The following is an 8,620-nucleotide window of genomic DNA, read 5'->3' as shown; positions in this document are numbered from 1 at the left end:
ACACACACACACACACACACACACACATACACACACATACACACACGCACACATACACAAACACTAACACACACACACACCTACACAAACACTAACACACACACACACATACACAAACACTAACACACACACACACACACACACACACACACACACACACACACACCACACACACACACACACACACACACATACACACACATACACACACGCACACACACACACACACACACACACACACACACACACACACACACACATACACACACACACACACACACACACACACACACACATATATATATATACATATATATATATATATATATATATATATATATATATATATATATATATATATATATATATATTCGTTAGTAAACATGAAATTAAAGTGACTTAAGAACGAAAACGCACATTCGAAACCACGTACATGTACACACTCTTGCGAACTTACACACACAGACACACACACATACACTTAAAAACACAGACACGCACACACATTAACTCTTCATAAAATAACTCAAAGATAATTATTGCACGTTAGTCCTTTCATCTGCGCGTCAGCTGAGCTTTGTAATTAGCTAATGACCCAGCTTAATTACCAGAAAATAATGAGCGGTTTCGTCTCATAAATCTCTCTTTTTTTCTTTTTTTCTTTTTTTTTTGATAGGAATTGTTATTGTAAATTTTCATTCTGTCTTTTAGTTTACTTTCTTGTCCATCTAGTTTATTTTTAGTTTATTTTATTATGGTAAATTTCATTTTCTTTTTAGCTTATTTTCCTGTCCATTTAGTTTATTCCTTGTTCATTTTATGGTAAATTTCATTTAGTTTTTTAGTTTATTTTCCTATCTAGTTTATTTTTATGTTATTTTATTTATTTTTGTCGTCTTTTACATAAATATAGTGATAAATTAATGGATTATTATTAAAACGTATACTGTTTTATTTTTGCTAAACATGTACACCTTAAACAAACAAACAAACCTACATAGAAACACATACACGTAAAATCATAAATCTTAGCCATAATATATTGACTTAATCTCATTTTAGGAAATTACAAAACTCTTCTTAAACCAACTATCGTAGTGTGTAGTCAATATTCACCCTTATGGATTGTAGATCTTCACAAGTAGTGCACAATAGCCACTTTATTCACCATATCCACCCACACGCCCCCCTCCTCAGCCATTGCGAACCTCCTCCACGCCCACTGTTCCTTCGACCTGACCCTCAACCCCCGCCCACTACCTTCCACGACCCTCCCTCCCCCTCCTCTCTCTCCTCTTTTCCTCATCCTTAGTCTTTTTTCCTTTTTTTTTTTTTTCTTTTTCAACTTCCTCCTCCCCCTCTTTATACCCTCAACTCCCCCTCCCCTCCCTACTTCCTTCTTCCCTCGCCCTCCCCTCCCCTCCCCTCCCCTCCCCTCCCCCACACCCTTCCCCCTCACCCTCAAATCCCCCCACACCCCTCCCCCTCATCCTGAATTCCCCCTCCCCCCACTTACCTCCCCCTCACCCTCCCCCTCTTCCCTCACCCTCACCTCCCCTCCCCCGCACTTCCCGCCCTCCTCTCTCCTCACCTTCAGACACCCCTCCCCCACCCCCTCTTTTCCCTCCCCGTAGTTCACGTCCTCCTCTTCCTTCACCCTCAACTCCCCCCCCACAAACCTTCCCCTCACCCTCAACTCCACCCCACTTACCTCCCCCTCACACTCCCCCTCTTCTCTCACCCTCACCTCCCGTCCTCTCTCCTCACCTAAAGACACCCCACCCCACCCCCTCCTTCCCTTCCTCCTATTTTACGTCCTCCTCTTCCCCCCTCACTTCCTCTCGCCTCTTCTTCACGCCTCGTTTCTCCTTCCTCTCTCACCTCCAGCCCTTCTACGTCCTCTCTTCCTTCTACATCGTTACTCCCTCTCCTCCCCTCCCTCCCTCCCTCCTCCCCCCCTCTCCTCTTCTTTCCTCAACTCCTGCTACGAAATTACTCCTTATTTTTCATGTTTAAGGGAACCTAATTTTTTCTTCTTTCTTTCTTTCTCTCTCTCTTTCTCTCTTTCTCTTTTTCTTTCTTTCTCTCTTTTTTTCTTTCTTTCTTTCTTTCTTTCTTTCTTTCTTTCTTTCTCTCTTTTTTTCTTTCTTTCTTTCTTTCTCTCTGTCTTTCTTTCTTTCTCTCTTTCTTTCTTTCTTTCTCTCTTTCTCTCTTTCTCTCTTTCTTTCTTTCTTTCTATTTCTCTTTCTCTCTTTCTTTCTTTCTTTCTTTCTTTCTTTCTTTCTCTCTCTCTTTCTCTCTTTCTCTCTTTCTTTCTTTCCTTCTTTCTTCCTTTCTTTTTTTTTCCTACTTAAAACCAACCCTATTACGGGAAACCCACTCTCACCCACCCCCCAAAATTACCTGCATCCAGATCACACCCACCTCCACCCACCCACCCAGCACACCATTCCCGACCCACCTCGACTCACTACCCCAAAACCCACTCCTCCCACCCCATCACTTCCTATCCCTGCCTCAACCCACCTCAACACCACCTTAACCCACTTCAACCCACCTTAATACCACCAAAATCCTACCTCAACACCACCTTAACACCACCTCAGCCCACCTTAATACTACCTCAACACCACCCCAGACCCACCTCAACACCACGACCACTTTACCTTTGACCTGACCCTCAACCCCCGCCCACTACCCTCCACGACCCCCCTCCCCCCCTCTCTTTCCTCCTTTCTTCAACCTCAACCCCTTTCTCCTTCTCCCACCTCAACCCATCTTCGCATCACCCCCCACCTACATCAACACCACCTCCCACCCACCTCAACACCACCTCAAAACCACACCACCTCAACACCACCCCAGACCCACCTCAACACCATCTCCCACCCACCTCAACACCAACTCAAACACCCCAGCACGCAGCACTCAGCACTCACGCACCTTCTCTCCCCTCCCCCCTCGCTCCCGCCCCGTTCTCCCGCACCCGCAGTTCTACACGCAGGGAGATGCCACGATCGTCTCGCCCTTGAACAACCTCGTCCTCCAGACGCCGGTCATAGGCTTCGTCCTCGCCTACCTCCTCCTCCTGCTGGTGTTCTACGAGTACAACACCGGCGCCATCCTCGGGCCGGCCAGGATCGCCGCTGAGGGAGGCGGTGGCGCCGTCCTCAACCGCGGCGGTCTCGGGGTCGACGAGGCTGAGTGAGCTTTTTTTTTTTTGGGGGGGGAGGGGGGTTGGTTCGTGGGTGGGGGGGTGGGGGGGATGGGGGGGTTGGATGGAGGGATTGGGGGATGGGGAGTGGGAGGGGGTTGGAGGGAGGGATGGGGAGGGGTGGGGAAGGAGGGATTGGGGGGAGGAATGGGGGATGGGAAGGGGGAGAGGTGGGGGGTTGGAGGGAGGAGGGAGGGAAGGAAGAGAGGTGGGGAAGGGGGTTGGAAGGAGGGATGGGATGGGGGGAGGGATGGGGTGGGAGGGGGAGTGGGGGGAGGAGAGGTGGGGGGTTGGAAGGAAGGGGTTGTGGGGGGATGGGGGATAGGGGGTAAGAGGGGAGGAGGGAGGGAAGGGGAAGGGGGAGGGAGGGGTGATGGGAGAGGAGGGATAGGAGGAAGATGTGGGGATGGGGGGAGAGGAGAAGAGAGGGAGGGAGTAGAAAGGAGAGGAGAGAAATAGGGTGGAAAAGGATGGTTGAAAAGGTGAAAGGGGAAAAGGAGGAGACAGACAGACAGACGATCAAACAGACGGACAGATTTGCATTTCAGGGAATTTATTGGTATTTTCCCGAATTTGTTTTTCTTTTCTCCTTGTTTATTCTAAACATATTTTCTCCTTTATTCTAAATATATCTTAAACAACTCCGTCAAAAACTTCCACACTAACAAAAGAACATACAAAATATCGACGTAAAAAAAACAAAAGGAATACGAACTCAAAACGTTATTCAATGTATAAGAGTATTTTCCTGAGTTTGCTTTTTTTGTCCTTCTTTATTCAAAATATATTTTAAACAACTCTCCATCAAGAACTACCACACTAACAAAAGAATTCCAAGCAAAAAACGACGCTGAAAAAAAAAGGAATACGAACTTATAACATTTTTCAACACCTTTTCCCTGTGTAAAAAAAGACTCGCGTGCATCTCTTGCCACATCCTGAGCCATCTTTTTTAAACAAGTGGGCATTATTCTTCAATTGCAGAGTTGATAACGTTATAAAACAGATTTATGGATCTGACCACTTGCCCCCGTGAGTGAAAATTGACTTATCAAAACGGTCGTAGATTGGAGGGAACGTGCTTAAATGATTTTCCTCGATTATTGATTTTGGAGGAAACGTGCTTAAGATTTTTTTTAGGTCGTGCTGGTTTACTCAGTTATGCTTTTAAGAGAACATAATATTTACCTCTATAAATACGTTCGTAAATTTAGTTCATTTCAAAGTACTCCAAAACCAGCGCAGATTTTTTCCCGCGTAAAATTATCTTTCTTCATTACGTTCAGTAAACCTCAACGGTAGATATCTATAAATAAACCACGTAATGTATTCCAGTCAAGAGACCCTTTTGAGAGTGTCATAATGATATAATTTTTTAACCCATCGACGCGTACCAGCCATACAGCGGCACCGAAAATATACTCGTACGCTACCGAAATGTTACTCCTCAGTCACCCATCAGCAAAAAGCAAATTTATGACAGGAAGACCCATAATTCCATAGCAGTCATATACCTAAATCGACCTTATAAATCTGAAATAAGAGTAAAAAAAAAAAATACGCCCGTACCTCCCCATCGTACGGCTTTTGTTTGATCCGTCCATCAATTAAACCCGGGTTCCGCTGGGAGGTTTTCCAGGTCAAGTATTCGATCTGCGGCCGACGTTCACATTAACTCGCTCGTCCGGAAATGGTTATTGTCCGTGAGAGAAGCCGAAAATACCTTCGAGGAGGAGGCACTGTGAGAAAATGATTTATTTCGGGTTTTATGAGCTTGTGACTGGGATGCGGAGGTGGTTGTCGGTAACTGTCGGCCATTGTGTGTGTGTGTGTGTGTGTGTGTGTGTGTGTGTGCGTGTGTGTGTGTGTGTGTGTGTGTGTGTGTGTGTGTGTGTGTGTCTATCCATCTGCAAGACGATATACGTACTTACGAAAATATATGACATGCACAGTAGCCAGAACTTTAAAAAGATCGACAATACAAAACAGTAATATTCTCAGCTTACTCTAATCATACTCAGTTCTAACGAGTCCTAATTACCCAGCAATAAACATATGTTGATAGATGGCAATTAATTATGATAATGACACGCCGACCTTTCTGACAAACAAACAAAGAATTAACCCGGCGCTATATACTGCTTGTTTGTAGGTCAAAAATTCACCTTTATATTTTATGATTTTCTTTTCCTGTTTACTATAGTTACTTACTTATCCTTATAGAATTTGTAATTTTGTAATTTTTGAACGGCATTACATGTAGTAATTCAGGAGATAATTCATTTATTTTTCCTTTATAATTTTTTTGTGTGTGTTTTGATGTGATTTTTCTTTATTTCATTTTCGTTATTCTGATCAGCTGTTCTCCAAAATTTATGTTTATTTATTTTTCTTTCTCAAGTTGAAATCTTTATTACTTGTCTCTAGGGTCTGTTTATTCTTTTTTTCTTCGTTTCCACCTTCGTAACTTATATCAATTGTTCTTCAAAGTTCCAATTATCATGTATTTCCTTCTTTTCCTTTTTTGAGGAAAAATTGTTCTCCAGAGTTCAATTAATCTTATTTTTCCTTCTTCTCCATCTCTAAAAAAAGATCAGCTGTTCTGTTTAGTATATTTTTCTTTCTTTTCTTTCTTTGAAAAAACTTTTTTCTTCAAAGTCCATTTAATTTCTTCTGTTTCCTCCCTACAGTCTTTATCACCAATTTTAACGTCTATGTTCTCATCTTTCAAAATATTTCTGTGTTCTATGTCCACCTTCGTCATTATCCTACATTTTCTTTGTAACCATGTTCGTAATTATTCTCCATTTTTTCCGTACCCATCTTTATATTTATTCTCCATTTCCTTTGTGCCAATCTTTGCAATTATTCTAAATTTCCTTTGTGTCCATCTTCGTAATCATTCTACATTTCCTTTATTACCATCTTTGCCATTATTCTACATTTCTGCAATTCCCATATTTGCTATTATTGTGTATTTCCCTTCCTACCTTCCAACTCGTCTCTATGATAACCCATTTCCTTCATTTCCTATTTATTCATTTTCTCAACCCTATTCTCCGTTTCCTCAATGGCCATCTTTGCGAAGATTTTGTATTTTCTTCTCTATCTTTCTATCCATCTTTGCCGTCATTTTCTAAGTTCTTTTATTCCTATTCCCAATCACTCTATGTCTCTCCAATACCATTTTTAACGATTATTTTGCCTTCCCTTCTTACCCATATTCGCAATAATTCTACATATCCCCTATGCCCATTTTTTTTAGTTATTTTACCTTTTTTCCCCTCTCTATTTCCCTACCCATCCCTTGAATCAACTTACACCTTCCGGAACCTTTTTTTTTTTTAGAATTAATTTTTTTAGGATTAATTAATTTTTTAGAACCTCTCCAACTCCTTTTTTTTACAATTATTTTACCCTTTTTCCCTCCCTATCTTCCTACCTAACTCTCCAACTCTTCTACACTTCCCCACGTACCAGTTTCCCCGATTTTTGTTGTTGTTGTGTTTTTGCTTTTTGTTTGTCTGTTTGTTGTTTGTTTGTTAATTGTTTTTCATTTTCTCCCCACGTACCAATTTCCCCGATTTTTGTTGTTGTTGTGTTTTTGCTTTTTGTTTGTCTGTTTGTTATTTGTTTGTTTGTTGTTTGTTTTTCATTTTCTCCCCACGTACCAATTTCCCCGATTTTTGTTGTTTTTGTTGTTGTGGTTTTGCTTTTTGTTTGTCTGTTTATTTGTTTGTTGTTTGTTTGTTTGTCTGTATTTTTGCTTTTTGTTTGTCTATTTATTTGTTTGTTTGTCTGTTTGTTTGTTTCTTATTTGTTTGTTTGTTTGTTTGTTTTTTCGATTTCGATCCTTTGCTAATTCTTCCTTTCCCAACAGCCTGGAGACAGCGGGTTCAATCGTCTCGTCCCTGAACCGAGCCACAACGAAATACCACAAGATGGATGAGGACGAATCTTGATGTGATGATGTGATGACTCTTCTTCGGTTACCTTGGATGTCTACTCTGATGTGATGACGTCATTAACTATCCTGAGTGTCTACTTTGATGTGGTGACGTCATTGGCTTCCCCTGTGCGTCTACTTTGATGTGGTGACGTCATTACCTATCCTGGGTGATTACTCTGATGTTATGACGTCATTGGCTACCCTAGGTGTCTAACATGATGTGGTGACGTCATTGGCTTCCCCTAGGTGCCTACTTTCGTGTGATGACGTCATTGACTACCCTGGGTGTCTACCATGATGTGAGGTCTTCCTTGGCAACCCTGACAGACAGCTATAGCCTGCTACCCTGACACTCAGTGACAGCCTGACTCACACCCTGTCAAGCTTATTAGTCTGTTGACCTGTCACCGCGTTATATTTGACCATGTGAGAACCTGGGCTCCCCTGGTACACCTGGTATCGTGACAACCGTATACCCTTATACCCTGGCATCCTTATACCCTGGAATCCGTACATCTTGGCATCCTTACATCCTTACATATATACATACATAGTGAAATACATACATACATATATACATACATAGTGAAATACATACATACATATATACATACATAGTGAAATACATACATACATATATACATACATACATACATACATACACACACACACACACACACACACACACACACACACACACACACACACACACAGACACACACACACACACACACACACACACACACACACACACACACACACACACGAACACACACACACACACATACACACACTCACACATATATCAAGCATATATGTGTGTGTGTGTGTGTACCACGGAGAACATACCGTTATAATCCATGCTTAATGATTTAATGTTACTCTTATCTCCTTCCTCGTTGTATTTTCTATTTATTTATTTATTTTCTCTCTCTAACTAAGCAGCCTTTTTATCACTCATTCGATTGATGCAAAGAATCTTAATTTATTTCGCTTTTAAACCTTCCTTATACAGTAAATATTTTACGAGCTATTGTATAAGCTCTATTAATTCATCCTCCATTGGACTAGCATTGATAATGTATATGTATTTTATTTTAATATTCATGTAACCTCTTTACGGAAAAAGGTTATGAATATTTGTTGTTGTTGTTGTTGTGATTTTTATATTTGTTTTATGCTTTTTGTCATTGTTGTTGTTATTTACTGTTGATGTTTCGCTATTGTTGTTGTTGTTAGCTTTTTTTGCCAAAGTAATTTCATAGTAAATAAACTATGAATGATATTTCGATTTTTTTATATATATACCTTTATACCTCGTAAGTTTATATTTATCATCTGCTTCGTTTTTTATCTCGAAATTATCAATATTTTCCCATGCATTATCTATCACCGTAATTACAAATCATTATCATCATTTTTTCCGTTTTTTGCTATTTTCATTGTCATCATCATCA

This window comes from Penaeus vannamei, chromosome 27 (genome assembly GCF_042767895.1).
Source record: "Penaeus vannamei isolate JL-2024 chromosome 27, ASM4276789v1, whole genome shotgun sequence".
NCBI lineage: Eukaryota > Metazoa > Arthropoda > Malacostraca > Decapoda > Penaeidae > Penaeus > Penaeus vannamei.
The sequence above is the reverse complement of the archived record's forward strand: the minus strand, read 5'-3'. Positions refer to the sequence as shown.